Source organism: Echinops telfairi, unplaced genomic scaffold (genome assembly GCF_000313985.2).
Source record: "Echinops telfairi isolate 266 unplaced genomic scaffold, ASM31398v2 ScPeMD7_7400;HRSCAF=8409, whole genome shotgun sequence".
Taxonomy (NCBI): Eukaryota; Metazoa; Chordata; class Mammalia; order Afrosoricida; family Tenrecidae; genus Echinops; species Echinops telfairi.
The window spans coordinates 59,417,129-59,433,350 of NW_022111300.1; positions in this window are offsets into that span (position 1 = coordinate 59,417,129).

The window sequence follows — 16,222 nt, forward strand, 5'->3', positions numbered from 1 at the left end:
ACGCAGCTGGTTTACGGTGCACTCTTCTACTAAGAGTAGGACCAGCCGTGTTCTTCCAGATCGGGAAGGGGGATCTCAGAGAACGCAGCTGGTTTACGGTGCACTCTTCTACTAAGAGTAGGACCAGCCGTGTTCTTCCAGATCTGAGAGCCAATGCCCACACAAAAGCCACACCTGGAAGACACACAGCAGACAGCGTTGTGGCACCAAAACCCAAGCTCCCAGCTCCCAAGTGGAGGAAGTTCCCACTGAAAGAGGATCAGGTGTTTTCTCATCTGGTTGGGGTACTTTCTTCTTTACGATCCGAATAAAAAACGGAGCAATGACAAAGGAATTGAAATGGAGCTAAGATATTGCAAGCGCTTAGTTCTTCGTATGGGAGGGAGTGGGAGAGGGCTTTTTAATTATATTACTTTTTATTTCAAATATAACATCAGCCTGAAATTAATTACAGCAATTACATAAATTATTTGAAAACGCACAATCCCAACAACTTTCCGTGGTCGTGTGTTTAATGAGTCTGTCATCACTGCACATCCTTCCCTGGCCTCTATGTGGGACGGGTTGCAGAAAATAGCCGCGGTCTCAGGTCTTCACGCCGCCCAGGCAGAGGAGCCAGCGAGTGGACTCGGGTCCGGAAGGGTGTGCCCCACCTGGCTCTCGAGGTTGCGTTTCCTGAAGTGGATCTGGACTTGAACCCCCAGCCTTTGAGTCTCCCAGGGACTCTCTCTTGCTGTCAGCACAGGGGAGCAGTCTCTTCTCCAGGACAAAGGCTCTGCTGATTGAAAGCAGCCAGGTCTCAAAACTCCCCTGGGCAGAAAAACCCAGATTTCAGCAAGAGTACGAGGATACTAGCCCCCACCCCAACCACTCCCAATCCTGCAGCCCATCCTACAGTGCAGACCCTGAATGATGGTCCCCAGGCCGCGGTGTCAATGAGGGGCATCGCACTCTTCCAGGACTCTGAGCCCTGGACCTTGGCCTGGTCACACAGGGCACACAGCGAGGAGTCCCGGAGCACAGGCAAGGAGAGGAGGACACATGGGAGACGTGAGTGAGAGCCTGCTGCTCGCTGCTGAGAGCAAAGCCTCCCTCCGTCTGCCTGCCCCCACGGATGTCTGCCTTCACCCCTTTCCGGGAGTCTGGGGCCCTCTGAGGGAGATGGCGGCTTTTCCTGGGAGGCATTGAAGGGGAAGGGAGGCCTTCTGAGGCTGTGGTGGCCTGGTAGCCCCCTGTGGGCTCCTAGTCCACTCTGTTCATCTTCAGTACACAGCAATGGCTCCCCGCTCCTTGCTCTCTTTCTCATGGTGGGGGTTCTGCCTTGTGGAACCTTCCGGGTCACTGAGAAGTGGCCTCTGCTCCTCCCGAGGCTGGCCTTCCTTTGTGACACTGTCATCCCCAGCAGCACGGCGGTCACAGTAAACACATGTGCTGAAAGTCCATTTGCTCCTTTGGGCAGCGGGGAACAGTCAGCCTACCTTTGTCCACTGGTGCAGCTGGGGGGTTGAACCACTGGCCTCTAGTTGATGGTTCTGCACCACTCAGCCTCCTTCATGTTGGAGCATGTATAAGAAAGAATCCCTACTTTTGTGGGGAAAAAAATAGCATATAACACGCAAATCCCATTTCTTCCATTTTTCAGAGACACAAGGGGAAAGCTCTGTCCTGAGTGTGTGTCCCTGTGCTTCCTCATCCCACAAAAGGCACATCTCAGCCCACCCCCCTCAGCAGCTAGCAGATGTCGACCATCATGCTTGCTGGTGGAAATACAGCGGGAAGATGACAGGGGCCTCAGCTCCCATCACAGCCCCCAGAGCTGATTTCTGTGATTGGGTTGGAAAGAATGTGCAGGGAGAGCCCTGCAGACCAGGCTCTGTGAGAAGGTCCTCCGAGATGACGTGGGATGGTGAGGAGGTCCAGAGAGTGGCAGCAGTAACGTGTCTCCACTCACCTTCCATGGATACTGTATGTAAGGGCGCAGAGTCCAGCTGGCCGGCCTCGTGTCCACAGCCCGAGGATAAGCACAGGAGTCAGTGCTGGTGCTACACAGGCAGGTCTTCCCACCACTTCAGAAAGATCCACTCCTCCCAATGTGCTGGCTGCTGTCCTCTCTCAGGCTCTCCACCTCAGCTTCAGGGCAGCCCCAGCTGGTGACTGAGCAAGGATGTCACTGAGGGCTAAGGTACACTTGGCGCAAAGCACCTCATATGCACTTGAACACTGGACGATGAATAAGAAAGACTGAAGGAGACACGATGCATTTGAATGATGGTGTCCACAAAGCATGCTGAGAGCACCATCGGCAGCTGAAATGCAAAAGAATCTGTCTTGGAAGATGCCGGAAATCGTCCAAGACATGAGGACGATGGGACTTTGCCTCAAGCATGTTGAGCATGCTCTCCAGAGACCTGGGCCTTGGACAGGGACACCAGGCTGGGTCAAGTAATCACTCCGTCTTATATTCATGGTTGTTTTGTCTTATGTAGAAAATACTCTTCTCTTGTGAGGTGCCATAGAGTCAGTCGGTCCCAAGCCCTGGGGACCCTGTGTGCCACAGGATGAAACCCCGCCTGGCCCTGCACCGTCCTCACACGTGTCGCTAGATTTGAGCCCAGGGTTACAGCCCCTGTCAGTCCATGTCATTGAGGGGCCTCCGTGTTTTCCTGACTCTTGCGCTTTATCAAGCACGAGGTCTTCTCCGGGACTGGTTCGTCCTGATGACATGACCAATGTCTGTGAGATGAAGTCTTGCCACTCTCAACTCCAAGAAATGTCAGGTACGGAGTGTGCCATCCTAGACCAGGAAACTTTCAGGAGCCCTGGTGTCACTGTTGGAAAAGCGTTTAAACCCACAGCCAGTGGTTCAAATCTCCAGCCACTGTGCAGGAGAGAGATGAGGTTGACTGCTCTTGTCATGATTAAAAGCATCAGAGACCCTCTCCTGGGTGGTTAAGACGCAGGCTCAACGCGAGTCCTGTTTTGGTAGATCAAGAGGGTAGAACAGTTTGAATAGATTGCTTCAAATACACATAGTCATAGACCTAATGAGATGTTAATCTTCGGAAAAAATTTTGTCTGAAGTCATATCTATTGCAAGAGAAAATGTAGAGATAAAAATTTAAAAGGAACAACATTGAAATTTTCAACATCTTTTATTCATTCGTGCCTTGGGTTCTGTGCTTCCTGATGGTGTTTTCTGTGAGTATTTTCAACTAAACTTTTCATCTCAAGTCATCTGCATTGGGATGAGAAGGGCCACCACAAAGTATGTGAGCCTCTGTAACTCTCTGTGATAGGCAGGGTTTTGGTCAACTTGTCTGGGCCAGGATTCTCATAAATATTTACACCCTGGAAAACCTACATAAGGTCTCTGAGTTGGCAGTGGGTTTGGTTTATAATTCCCCCTATAATGAGATCTAATGTAATACAGTCCCCAGGGGTGCGGCTTGCTTTCAATATAAGTGGATGCTGTGGAAAAGCTGGCTTGCTTTTTGCTGGGTGTGGATCCTGCATCTGGCTCAACATCTGACCTCCAGTTCTTTGGACTTGAGTCAGTAGGTTATACTGTACAGCCTGCTAATCCTGGGACTCATCCAGAGTCTGCTGTCTTACCTGCCAACCTTGGATTCAATCACAGATGTAGTCAGAAGTCTGTCCTCTCCCCTACTGATCTTGGGTACATCAGTCCCTGCCACTACTTGAGAAGCTTCCAGCCTGCCAACTGACCCAAGAACTTGGAACTTCCCTACCACTACAATGGTGTGAGCCCTTTCCTTGAGATAAATGTGTGTGTGTATGTGTGTGTGTGTGTGTCACTGGCTTTGCTTCTCTAGAGAACCCTCCCTAAGCCAACCTCTAACTTCAACTTCCAGATATATAAGCCAGTACTGAAGGTGAAGCTTTCATTACCATATCTGAATACTAACCTACAAGCATTTGGGCATGTGTGCTGCAAGCGACTAAGAATAGACGTGAGAATCAATGTGAGAATGCTCATCAAGAGACCTAGACATCAGCTCTCTTCCATGTTTATAAATCATTTGGACTAGATGTTGTCTCCTTCCAATTATGCAAAGTCTAGCTCCAAAGGGGGTGGAAAAAAGAGTGAGAATTGTTACAACTGGAGACCCCTTTGACTGTGTGTGTGTGTGTGTGTGTGTGTGTGTGTGTGTGTGTCTTAGCAATAGCCCTGTTTCCTTTTGAACAAATGAACAGTTCTATTTCTCTGCCCAAGGCATTCGCTGGCAAGGATCTTCAGCCCCGTTGGCAAGAGCATCTTTTGTGTGTGAGGCTACTGTAAAACCCCAGTCAATAGATGTTTAATATAAATATTGACAATGGTTTATGGGGCTGCTTCATAAAGGACCAGAGTTCACGGCACTGAGCCCTGTCCAGTACTTGCAGTCACAATTGCTTGGTAAATGATCGCATTTGTCTGGAAAGAAAGTCTGAAAATTAAATGTAAAAGCAATAGGTCCTCAGGAAGGTAGTTGATTAAGTATTAAAATGAACGCACTGTAAAGTAGATTTATACCATCTTTTAAAGCTCCTCAGCTATGTGGATTTGGGCTGGGGTGGGGGGAGTCCTAAGCAGTAATAGGAATCTCGTGTGTGTGTGAAAGTCATTTGCTGTGAACGTGATCTTAGCCCTGCGCTCAGGCTTCCATGAGAGCTCAGCCCAGACTCTGTGCTTGCTTTGCTGGAGGTCCTGATAGGAGTTAGATAAACAGCCCATGGGGTGTTCTTTGCATTGGATCTGCAGGTACAGTGGGGGCTTTTGTAGAGGCATCCTTAAATGTGAACAGACAGACCCATCGAAAAAGGGCCCGGTTCGCAAGCTTCCCTGTGGGTCCACGTGAATCTAAGAGCCTGACTTTAGCGTGTCCGGCCCACCCTCTCTGCTCCGTGCCTCACTCGGTCAGAAAATGAAGAGCATTTCCTGGAGGACATTATCTTTTTGATGGGAACATACATATCGGGGGATCTGGCGTTGGCAGCGCTGACAGCTCTGGGCAGTGTGGACAGACTGACAGCCTCAGAAGCCCCAAGGGGTTGTTCCACTCAGGCCCTTAGTGTCCTGCTGAGTAAGAACCCACCGGATGCGCCCTCCAGACACAGTGTGTGCTGCTGAGATCAGAAGCTCCGTGGCTGAGCTGCGGCTGACTTGTGTTCTTGGGTCCCATGCTCCTCCTCTGAGAAAGACTATGCTGGTGGAAGCTTCTAGAAAGGGATTCTAAAAAGAGAAAACTCTTGTCTCCATTGCACGGCCAGAGAGGGAAGGAGACTTAGGATAACAATAAGAACAAAACCAATAAACAGACTGCAGGCAGCTCCAGGACCTCTGATAGAATGTGAACAGGAAAAGAATTCAGTCCAGACAGTGTCCTGGGGCAGAATAATAGACAAGCCTTTGTTTCCAATAAAAGTGACCCTGGGGCTTGGGCACAGCGAGGGGCTGAGAACGGTGGGTGACCAGGACCCCCAGGGGGTCCCAGGGGAGAGGGACGTTTGCAGGTGCCCTTCTTCCCGGGGGGAGCTGTGTCTGAGCACTGCAGTTGTTGATCTTGTTTCCAAGCATGTGTGAACGCCTGTGTGTGCTTTGAAAAACGCTAATTCACCTTCTGACAAGGTGTTCTGACAACTGTTCCTCGGATGGATTCTGGTTCCCCCGCATTTGCATACGGCAGAGTGAAGGGCCACGCTTTGATGGGCACTCGGGGCATTGTTTCCGTGCTAATTTGCTTCTTGACCTTTTACTTGATAAACCAAGCCGAGAATGCCGGCCGGCCGAGTGTGCACACACACGCAGGGATACAGCCCTCCCCAGGAGCGAGAGCCCGGCCCCTCTAAAGAGGGTTGTTTTCAGAGACTGATCAATGTGTTGGTGGGGGGCAGGGGGGGCAGGAATGCCAGGCAACTGAACATCCAAAGTGTAGAAGAAGGGGTCCCCATAAAACGGGAAAGAGGTCAACTGATGTCAGAAGAAGAGTTTCCCCAGCGAGTTCTACGGAGCCGAACATTGTAAACGGCCGACGTGGTCGAGAGACACTGTATCACCTCCTCGTTCTCCAGTCACACAGCTATTTTTTAAATAATAATAATAAAAATCTTGGGTAATCACTTGGACCTCAATAAACATCAGAGAAAAAATATTATAAATGCCACATGGTGATGGTTAACACCGTTTCCAGCAGAGACCGGGACTGGACTGCATCGTCTCTGATGTCCCTCAGGCTCGGCCCCACGTGGGGAGGGGCTCAGACGAGGATCAGGGTAAGCCGTGGACAGGGTGGAGCAGAGTCCAGGCAACCATGCAGACCGAACAAGTCATCTCACCCTCCTAAGGGAGGTTGGCAACCAAAACCCCTCACCTCGAGGGGTCTTTCTGTGGGAGCTGATCGTGGTCTCTGCTCGCCACCTTGCTCTGCCCCCACCTCCGTCAGTGCAGAATGCTCTCAGCACGATTCCACTATGACTTTCACCTGCAGGAGAAATGGCAGGCATGTCACAGGTGAGCATGTGCCATTCAGAAGCTGAGCTCATTCTAGACCCTTGGTCAGTCCAAGGGGACAACAGCCTTTGGGCCCTGTCACCCCCGGGAAGCTCCCTCCTAGGATGCCTTTCCTTCTGTAATCAGCGGGTTCTTCCCCCACAAACCCTCGTAGGGAGGGAGCCAGACACTCGGGTTTGAACTACACCTCACACACCTGCCGCAAGCCTTTGGACAGCACGGGCCTAGGCAAGAACTACCACAGTAATGTGGGCCTTGTGGTGATGGACCAATAATGGGCTCCCCAGAGATGTCCACACCCTATGCCCCAGAACCCATGAGCGAGACCACGGGTGTCCATTGTGGGGACACGCGTTGCACACAGAGTTGTGTTACAGATCTCGAGGTTAGAACCTTGTCCTGGGTTAGCTAGGGCAGTTGGGCAGGAGAGGCCTGGTCAGAGGGGAGATATGATCAGATATGCAGAGGTCAGCATGCCAAAGAGTGCGGTGAGTCCAGCTGGGCCGACTCGATGATTTCGCCCACCAGCCCCACGCTGTGCTGTGTGTCTGCAGTCACAGAGTCCGTGGGGCTGGATTCGGCAGTCAGGGCTCACACCACAGAGAGGAAGAAACAGAGCACCTTCCTGCGCCATCTCTTAGGGAAGACGCCTCTCCAGGGCCTTCTCCTGGTTGCCCTTCTGATGGACGTGGTGTAAGTTGAAGAGCAGGAGTCCTGGTGGTGTAGTGGTTACGCTTCGGGCTGCAATCCGCATGGTCAGCAGTTTGAAACCACCAGCCGCTCCATGGGAGAAATACTGGGCTTCCTGCTCCCTTAACCAGTCACAGTGTGGGAACCCATGAGGAGTCGGCATGGGGTCGGCATCGGCGGATGGCCGTGAGCTTTGGAGTGAGGTGTAGAGCATCGGGTTCTGACGGAAGTGCTGGAGGACTGAAACGCTGCCTTTGCAAGTGTACAGATCTGGAGTGTATGTCCAGAAACGATTTCGGTGTCTATGATTTTGTAGCAATGCGTTTATGTGCATAAAAATTGGAATTCTAAGATCATGGGAGGTTTCCACAACCTTTCTAAAGCCCCTTCATAAAGTGCCGTTGCAACTGTAGGCTGTGTCCGAAGACAAGCCCCGTTGAGTCCCCTCAACCTGCTGAAAGAACTTTAGAGGGGTCCCTCTGAGCAGGGCTGAGAGGTAGCGGCACTCACGGAAGAAGGATGACCTTCAGGGTCACTTCCTCTTCGTCACCAGGAAACCATCTCAAAAAGGCAGCAACCACACCAGGAACTAAGGGGCATCGAACCAGATAACGGTGAAAAGAAAGCACGCAGCGCCGCCCACACAGCACAATCGTCAGAAGCAAAAGCATATAGGTGTGAGCAATGTGTGAGTAAATCAACTTCATCCAATGGCTCCAAAAGGCATCCTGATAACATATGAGTTGCTGATTTAAAGGCATTTATTTTTGTAGAGACCGCAGGAGTAAATGCACCATGTCTCAGAATAAATGCCATCGCTGAGCTCAATGGGCTGCCCCTGCCGCATTGACACAGGTCACCTGTGAGTCATTGTGACCGGATCCCCTGACCCCCTGAAGAAAGCGAGTCTGGGGCTGAGGGATGCAGCCTGTCTTTCCTTGGCTTTCTCCTTCCCTTCCCACTGTGGCGGATTGACACCCTCTCTAGCTCATCCGTGGGTCCTGTGGCTCAGTGGCCTCATGCTGGCTCTCAGCTGGGCCCGGAAAACAATACGCCTGCAGGGGAAAAAAACTAGAAAAGAAAAAGATAGCTCATCTCCGTGTGGCTGTCATGGATGTAAAACTCTTGGCAGCAAAGTGGGACTGTGGTAATAATTGTGACACAATGGATTTTGACAAGACAGGCTGTTGATATGTTCATTTGCATACTGATACGGGGCACCCTTCCTTCAAATTATTCACCGCGGCCCCAGCTCAGAGGCCCGCAACACCCCCACTGGGCAAGGGATGGCTCAGCCCTTCCGGGGAGCCTTCAGAAACACCACCCAAGCAGAGTGGTGTTTTGATTTTGAAATAATTTATAAATGAGGGAGGTGGCGAGGACACATGTGGGGCAAGACTGAGACTTCAACCGTAAAACTGAGGGGCTCTTTAGAGCCCCCTCTGCAAAGTGACTTTGAAGGGAGGGGCCTGGAGCATCCCCGAAAATCTGCAGATCTTATGTTCACCTCTAGAGAGTTCTAGATCTGACGGCTGAGATGTGGTTTAGTGATGGGAGTCACTTGGAATGGCCGAGTTCCTTTAGGAAATATCCAGTCACTCCAAATGCAAGGAATTCCGAGATCATTATTGTTCTTGACCTCTGTCTTCAGGGAATTTCATCCTCCAAATGTGAACGTCGACGGGGTCTCTGAGGTCCTACTGGAGCAGGCTGCACCCTGACCTCCTTGAAGTGGTGCCCCTTGGAAAGGAGGAGAGACGCAGAGTCACAGAGCAGAAGGGAGAGGTAAAGATTGGAGTGCTGTGCCTACAAACCGAGGAAAACGGGCTGTCATGTCGCCAGAAACTGGGAGACAGACAAGGGCCGATTCTTCCTCAGAGATGTTGAGTCAGCAAGGCCAACAGCTTGAGTTTGGACTCCATTCTCTAGAGCAGTGTGACTGTAAGTTTCTATTGTTAGGTCGTCATTCGCACTCAGTGCCATTGGGTCAATGCTAACTCAAAGTGACCCCCTGAGGGTTTCCGAGACAGCAACTGTTTACGGGAGAAGAAAGGCCAGTCTTTCTAGAGCATAGCTGTTGGTGGTTTCAAACTGCTGACCATGTGGATGACCACACAACTCGTGACCACTACACCACCCTGGCTCCATTGCTACTGGGTGCCCTCAAATCAGCTCTGACCCACAGCGACCATGTGTACCATGGAATGAAACACCATACCACCTGGCTATCAACCATCCTCAGGAGAGTTATATCTGAGCCCATTGTTGCAGCCATTGTGTCCATCCATCTCCCTAGCAGGCTTTCTCTCTTTTCCTCAACTCTTCTAAGCATGGTGTCCCTCTCCAAGGACTGGTCTCCCCGGCAACATGTCCAATGGACATGTGCCAAAATAGCACCTCTGTGCATTCTGGCTGCACTTCTTCCAGAGCATATTATAAATTCTGTTCTTGTAAACCACCTCATTTGAGGCAGCTCATAGAAACCAGGTGGGTTTCCAAGGCTACACATCCTTACAGGAGTGGAGAGCCTCGTCGCTCTTTTGAGGAACAGCTGGTAGACTGGAACTGCTGACGTTGCAGGTCACAGGCCAGCTCATAGTCCAGATTGCCACAGGAGTCCTTTGCATTGTGGCAGCCCTCGGACCCAGTATGGCTAGGGTTGCTCCCTGTCCACGGAGGCACGCGCATTTATGGATGCTTCCATTTTGTTATATTGTTGCCCTCGCCCCTTACAAAATTACAGAGATTTTACTTTGAACTGAATGAGGACATTATCTAGGACTGTTCACTCTGGCACACCTAAATTCCACAACTTGAATGGCCACCCTGTGATCTAGCTGTGGGGCTCAGGGGGTTATCAATACGAAGCTGGACCACTTCAGTGGGAAAACCTGTGTATAACATCAGGAGGAAATGGGCTAGGCCAGGAGCTTTATAAGAATTCAATTTATCCGCCTGTAACAATGTATATGTGTGGTACATAACAGAGGCATAATTAATAACCCTGTCCTCCAGGGGTCCACGAGAGAACAGTGTTGTTGTTAGTTGCCTGTGACCTGGTTCAGCACTGTACTGATCTCATGGTGCGTAATAACAGAACTTCCCCAGAGGGGTTTCTTTCTTTCTTTTTTTATTAAATACTTTTACTGAGGGCTCTTACATCTCTTATCACAATCCATACATTCATCCAGAGTCTCAAGCACATTTGCACATATGCCGCCATCATCATTTTCAAAGCATTCTCTTCCCACTTGAGCCCCTGATATCAGCTCCCCATTTCTACCCCCTCCCTCCTCTGCCCACCCACTCTCCCTCACAAACCCTTGATGAGTTATAGATTATAGTTATATAATATTTAATAATATATTATTTTATATCTTATATCTTTATTATTATTTTATCTTACATTGTTCTCTGTCATCTGTCACCCACTTTTCCGTTTTCCATCTCCCTGGGAGGGGGTTATATGTCAATCCTTGTGATCAATTCGCCTTTTCTTCCCCCACCCTCAATTGGACATCCCCTCACAGAGGGGTCACAGGGAAGCGATGAGCCAGTCAGGATGCAGTATAGCACCGATGAAACACACAACTTACCTCTAGTTCTTTGATGCTTCCTTCACCCCACTACCATGACCTCAGTTCTACTTTACAATTAGGATTAGATTAGAGCATGCACACTGCTACAGACAAGAGCCTGAAACACAGGGAAACCAGGGTAGATAAACCCCTCATGGCCAGCCATGAGAGTAGAGAGACCCCAGAGGGTTTTCAAGGCTCCCCAGGTTTCTTGGAAGCTGCCCTTGAAGCCTGTCTTCCAAGGGGCTTCTGGGTGGGCTTGCACAGTAAACTTGCGGCTGGTAGTTGAGAGGTTAATCATTAGTGAGGCTCTGGTGATGTAATCATGTCACTTCGTGACCTGTGAGATCTTAGCACGGGCAGGTTCACTTTCCATAAGACAGGAGCAACATGCATAACATCTTTGTTACCTTTAAGCTTCCTAGTGCCTGGCTTAGAGCTAGCAAGAGGGTCTCTCCCCAGCTTTCTGATGGGCAACCAAGGCAGCCTGCAGGCATCTGCTGCCCGCCTTTCCCCATCTTCTTTGGGCTCCCTGGGCTGGGCTGGACTCTAGAAGATGTCCTTGACTATGCGTCGAGTTATATATATATATTTAAAAATAAATAAATCAGTACATGCAGCCATTACCTGTTTGTTTAAAACAGGCCTGTGCTCAGAGAACTCCTCATTTCTGACTGGAACATTTTCTCAGAACATCTGGCTGGTTATACTTCCCATAAATTAGCAGACTGTCACCCCTCCTGACAGCTACCTGTTTACTTTCACTTCATTAAATGCCATTTTTCAGAAATAACACAAGATACATGAAACACAACATGTAATTAAGCAAAACAATACAAATAAACATAAATAATCATAATGAGAGTGGGAAGGGAACGGGAACCCTAAGAAGCACCGGAGCACAGCACGGGGGTGGACAGGGGCCTCCTTCCGAAGGAGCACCAAAGGGCCTGCTGTGAGTCTGGGAGCACCAGGCCACCCGTGGGCCTGTGGTGCCTCTGCTATTGCACGGAGAATACACTCTTACAAAGTCCCGTGTGGAACAACATATGCTTTAGCTGGGGCTGAGTTCCCGTGTCTGAGTACAGGACAGCCCCGTGTGAGAAACACACAGAATGAGTGGGTCCCCAGCTGGCTCAGATCAAGGAGATGCGGCTCCATCGTGACACCTCGACCGGAGTCTGCACCCCAGGAACTGAGCCTGTGCCCCAGGGGCCCAGCTTCTGCCAACCACACAGGGCAAGGCCATTCTGTATTCCAATGGGGACACCTGGCTTTCACGGAAACCTGCCTTCACATGCCCTGTGTCTCAGTCCAGTGGCTTGGACTGGATCACACGGTCCCATCTTAATTTCCACAGTGATCCACCACACCCAAGGAGAACTTTACTTTTTCCAAGTTGCCACATCATTTGTCTGGATGACAACACAGTACCATGGCTTCGGTTTCCACAGTGGCTGAGTTTTAATGTCCCCTTTCTCTTTATTCTATCTACCTACCCACTCGACCTTCCCCACCTATCCATCTATTATTCATCTATACATCCACTCAACCATACTCCTTTTCCCACCCACCTACCCAGCTATATCCATCCACTACCCATCTGTCCATCTATCCACACATTCAATTATCTACTCTCTACCTGTCCATCCATCCTGTTATCATATATATCTGTCTGTCTGTCTATCTACCTACTTATCTATCTCTATCGACACCACATTTCAACGTGATCCCTGAGCAACCGAGGAGGGAAACATGAGAATCTTGTTGCATCTTCTATAATTAACAATTGTTACACAGTTTCCTGTTACTATTCACACCAAACTCACATTTAAATTATTTAATTCCATCAGTGTTGAATATACATTACCCTCAACAGAATATAACGTTTTCCCCCATAATATACATAATGCCATCTCATTTTCTCCCTCAACATATTGTCATTCTGCTAAATATGTCAATCACAATTTCGTTCAAGGACTCGGATCCCATGGGCCGATGTTCCTGAAATAGGTTGTGGGTGGAGAAGGAGAATATATCTCTGCCAGGCTCAGGAAAAACAGGGTCTATAGACACTATAACATTTCATTCCAGAAATGCACCCGTACTTAAAATTACTTAATGTAATGGAAAGTGCAGAATTTATACTCAGTATTTGCTGCTTTATTTTCACTTTCCAGATGAGTTCCCCACCCCCCCCCATAACAGTTCTAATAGACTTGCCAAATTTGATACATAAAGGTTGTTAAATGAGGGAAAGAAAACAAAGCAAGCGAGATGGAGGAGAGGATTCCTCAAAGGTCTGAATATATGGAGGGCTGGGGAAGAGAGTGACAACTTCACAGCCTTTAAAATACCAGTAAGCCCTTGGCAAACTAAACTGGTTAGAAAGGGCATGTAAATTAAATGCATAATGCATGGGAAAGGAAAAACAAAACACAAACAAAACCTAGGCATTTTTAGCTGCGCGGAGATTGGACATTTTTGTACAGCGATGGGTGATGAGGTATCAAAGGGAACCAGAAACACGACGAGATGATTTTAATGCTGACAACAAGAGGTTACCACCCTCAATATATAAACATCTCCTAAAATCGATTAAAATGCCCCCAAAGGATCCAAGAAAACTGTTCATAGGAGCAGGCAATTAATAAGGACCAATAAACTTACAGAGAGTTGCTAAATGTTGCTCAGGACGGTGGGCGCTGAGGCAAAGGGGAAGTCACACTGGCAAAAAACGTGAAGAAAATGGTACAATCGAATGTCTCCGCGTGCACCCAGGACAGAGTCCTCTGTGGCATTCCTGCCCACAGGAGGACGTGCCAGTGATGGTCCCCGAAGAACTCGGGGAACCTACCTTCCAAGTAAAAACAGAAACACAGGTGCTAGGGGCCTTAGCTAAGGGGGAGACACTAGCACTGGCTTATGAGGGTGTACGCACCGCTAGTCTAGCAGCAACACAACGTGCAGCAATTGAAAGACAGGCGCCTGAAGCACAATGTGCAATGACATCGCACTGTTTATCCAAAGGAGAAGGTGATTCCACCGTGTGACACGCAGGCGTACAATGCCACGCACCGATGTTGCCCCTCAATCACAGAGCAGGGTGCCGGCGGATGTGTCTTCAAGTCAGGAAGCAGGAGGTTGGCTGCAGGTTCGAGGTTTGAACCTACAGCTCAGAACTGAGAGAGTAGCATGTGGACGTGAAGGGCGTGGGGGCACGTGCCCCGTGGTGAATGGCAGAGGATGGGCGCTTTGGGGGATGGGACAGCACCAGGGAGAGAGGCTGGTAGAGCTTTCTTTTGTATGGTGTCCCTGGTTTAGTAGGTCTATGGGCTTCATTTAACCTCTGTAGGTCAGAAAATAGTGGAATGAATGTGTTTTCAAGATAGGGCGAATGCATGGGGCAGTGCAGACGAAGACCAGCCACCTGACTTGATTCATCCTGGTCCTTTGTGAGAGGAGTGAGGCGCTCGAGAGAAAAGAAAGCATGGGGGAGGGGAGTGCAGCGTGTGAGGCCCAGTGTGTCCCGGCTCTTTCAGGGACCGTGGGGAACCAGCACCACTAATGAGCTGACTCGTGCCTGCCTGAGATTCCGGAGCATTGAGGTGCAATGGGGCTGGGGAGGGCCTGTGCTCTTCGGAGGGACAAGACCAGTCCTGGGAGGAAGGCACGATGACCACGCTGGCTGTGGATGCGGGTCTGGGGCCCTGGGTGCACCAGCTGTCCCCTGCCCTCACAGGGTCTGCCCAGCTCGCTCGGATGGGCCTTAGCTAAGGTTCGGCTGGGTCTTGGGATGGGGCCTGGAAAGCTGACACACGTCGTTCAGCCAGTGGAGACAGTCCCAGCCGGAGCAGACCGGTGGCAGCTAGAGGGCAGCTACCTCCCATGCTGGCCTGCAGCAGTCTTTGATTTCACCTGATGTAGAGCTGGTGTGGCAGCTCTGTCCCAGACACACGGAGGGGACAGGGCATCAGAGTAAGGATGGCAGCTCCGCACACAGCCGGGCAGCTAAGAAGCCCAAGGACAGAGAGCCGGTGAGGTCACGGGGCCAGGCAGCAGGTGCTGTGGGCTCCCCGCTTGTCAGGATGTCTCCAGGCAGTGGGATGTCTCTGATTGCAGCAAGGGGACAGGGTGAGGAGCATAGTAGAAGACGGGACCCGGCTGACACATCCTGAGGTCTAATACGGCCTCTGTTGGTGTGGCTGGGAACTCGGATGGTAGTGAGTTAATGCCTGGGGTTGCCATCAGGCTATTGCTCTGATTCGCGGGACCTCCAGTACAGCGGAACAAAGCCCTGCTGTGTCCTGGGCCATCGTTGCCGTCCTTGGTGTGGTGAGGTCACGGTAGCAGCCACAGTGTACTTTCAGAGCCTGCCATCCCAGGACGCTGAGCCGCGGACACTGTTTGGTGAGATCCCCACTGGCCACACGTCTCAGCTCCAGGGGGAGGTACTCAGTGTGACTGGCCACCTCTGGGCTCTGGGCTCTCCTCCGTGCAGTGTGGCTCCTGTGTGTTCATTTCTGACCAGCTATTCTGTCCCCTCCAGCTCGCAGCTTGAAAAGAAGTGCCAGCTGCTCTGGACCCCGTGGGCTGGCCCCGTGCTGGCTCCAGACGGCACGCTGTACCCTATTGTCCTTGCACGGTCCCAGGGTGCCCGGCTCCTGCTGGAGGCCTAGGGACCCCAGATTCCATCGTGTCCTCTTCCACTTGTCTCTGGAGGAGTCTTTGGGAGACCTCGCCCAGCACACACTCACTGGTTCTGCTCCGGTTTCAAACCAGATCATCCCGGGTCAACCTCCTGCTGAGAATTTGTATTTCCAGCCCAGAGATCCCAAATCAGCACCACCACATTTGTCATACCCCAAGGTGAATCTTAATAAGACTCTAGGTAGTGATCTATAAGGATCACTGGAGATCTCGTTAAAATGTAGATTCTGATCAGTACATCCATAGTAGAAATACAAACTCCCAGCACTGGTGGGGCTTGAAGGATCCATGCAGAAGCCCTGGTTTATATGCAAAGTTCTGGCACCCAGACAGACCTCACGGAGCCCTGGTGGCCACATGCCCCAGCATCTGGGAAGGGATGCAGACACAGCCCGGGGCCTGGGTGGTTCACAGGTGAAGCCCACACTGACTGTCCTGTCCTGGACTGGGTCAACCCACCAGGTGCAGGTCTTGGGAGAGGAGGACTCAGCTCACTGCTGATTTGGCCCAGCTCCCATCCTCATTTGATGGATTCTTCTCAGCGCTGATTAAACTAGGACTTTATTCTTGAATTGATCGGTGGTTTGGGGTCTATGCAGATCCAGCCACAATCAGTGCTGTGTGGGATCCCCAGAGCTCCAGCTGCAGGCTCACAGGGAGGACGTGGGTCTCCACTCAGCCAGTGATGTTGGCTCCAGGGGGAGAGATGGGGACAGAGATGGGAGACCCCACA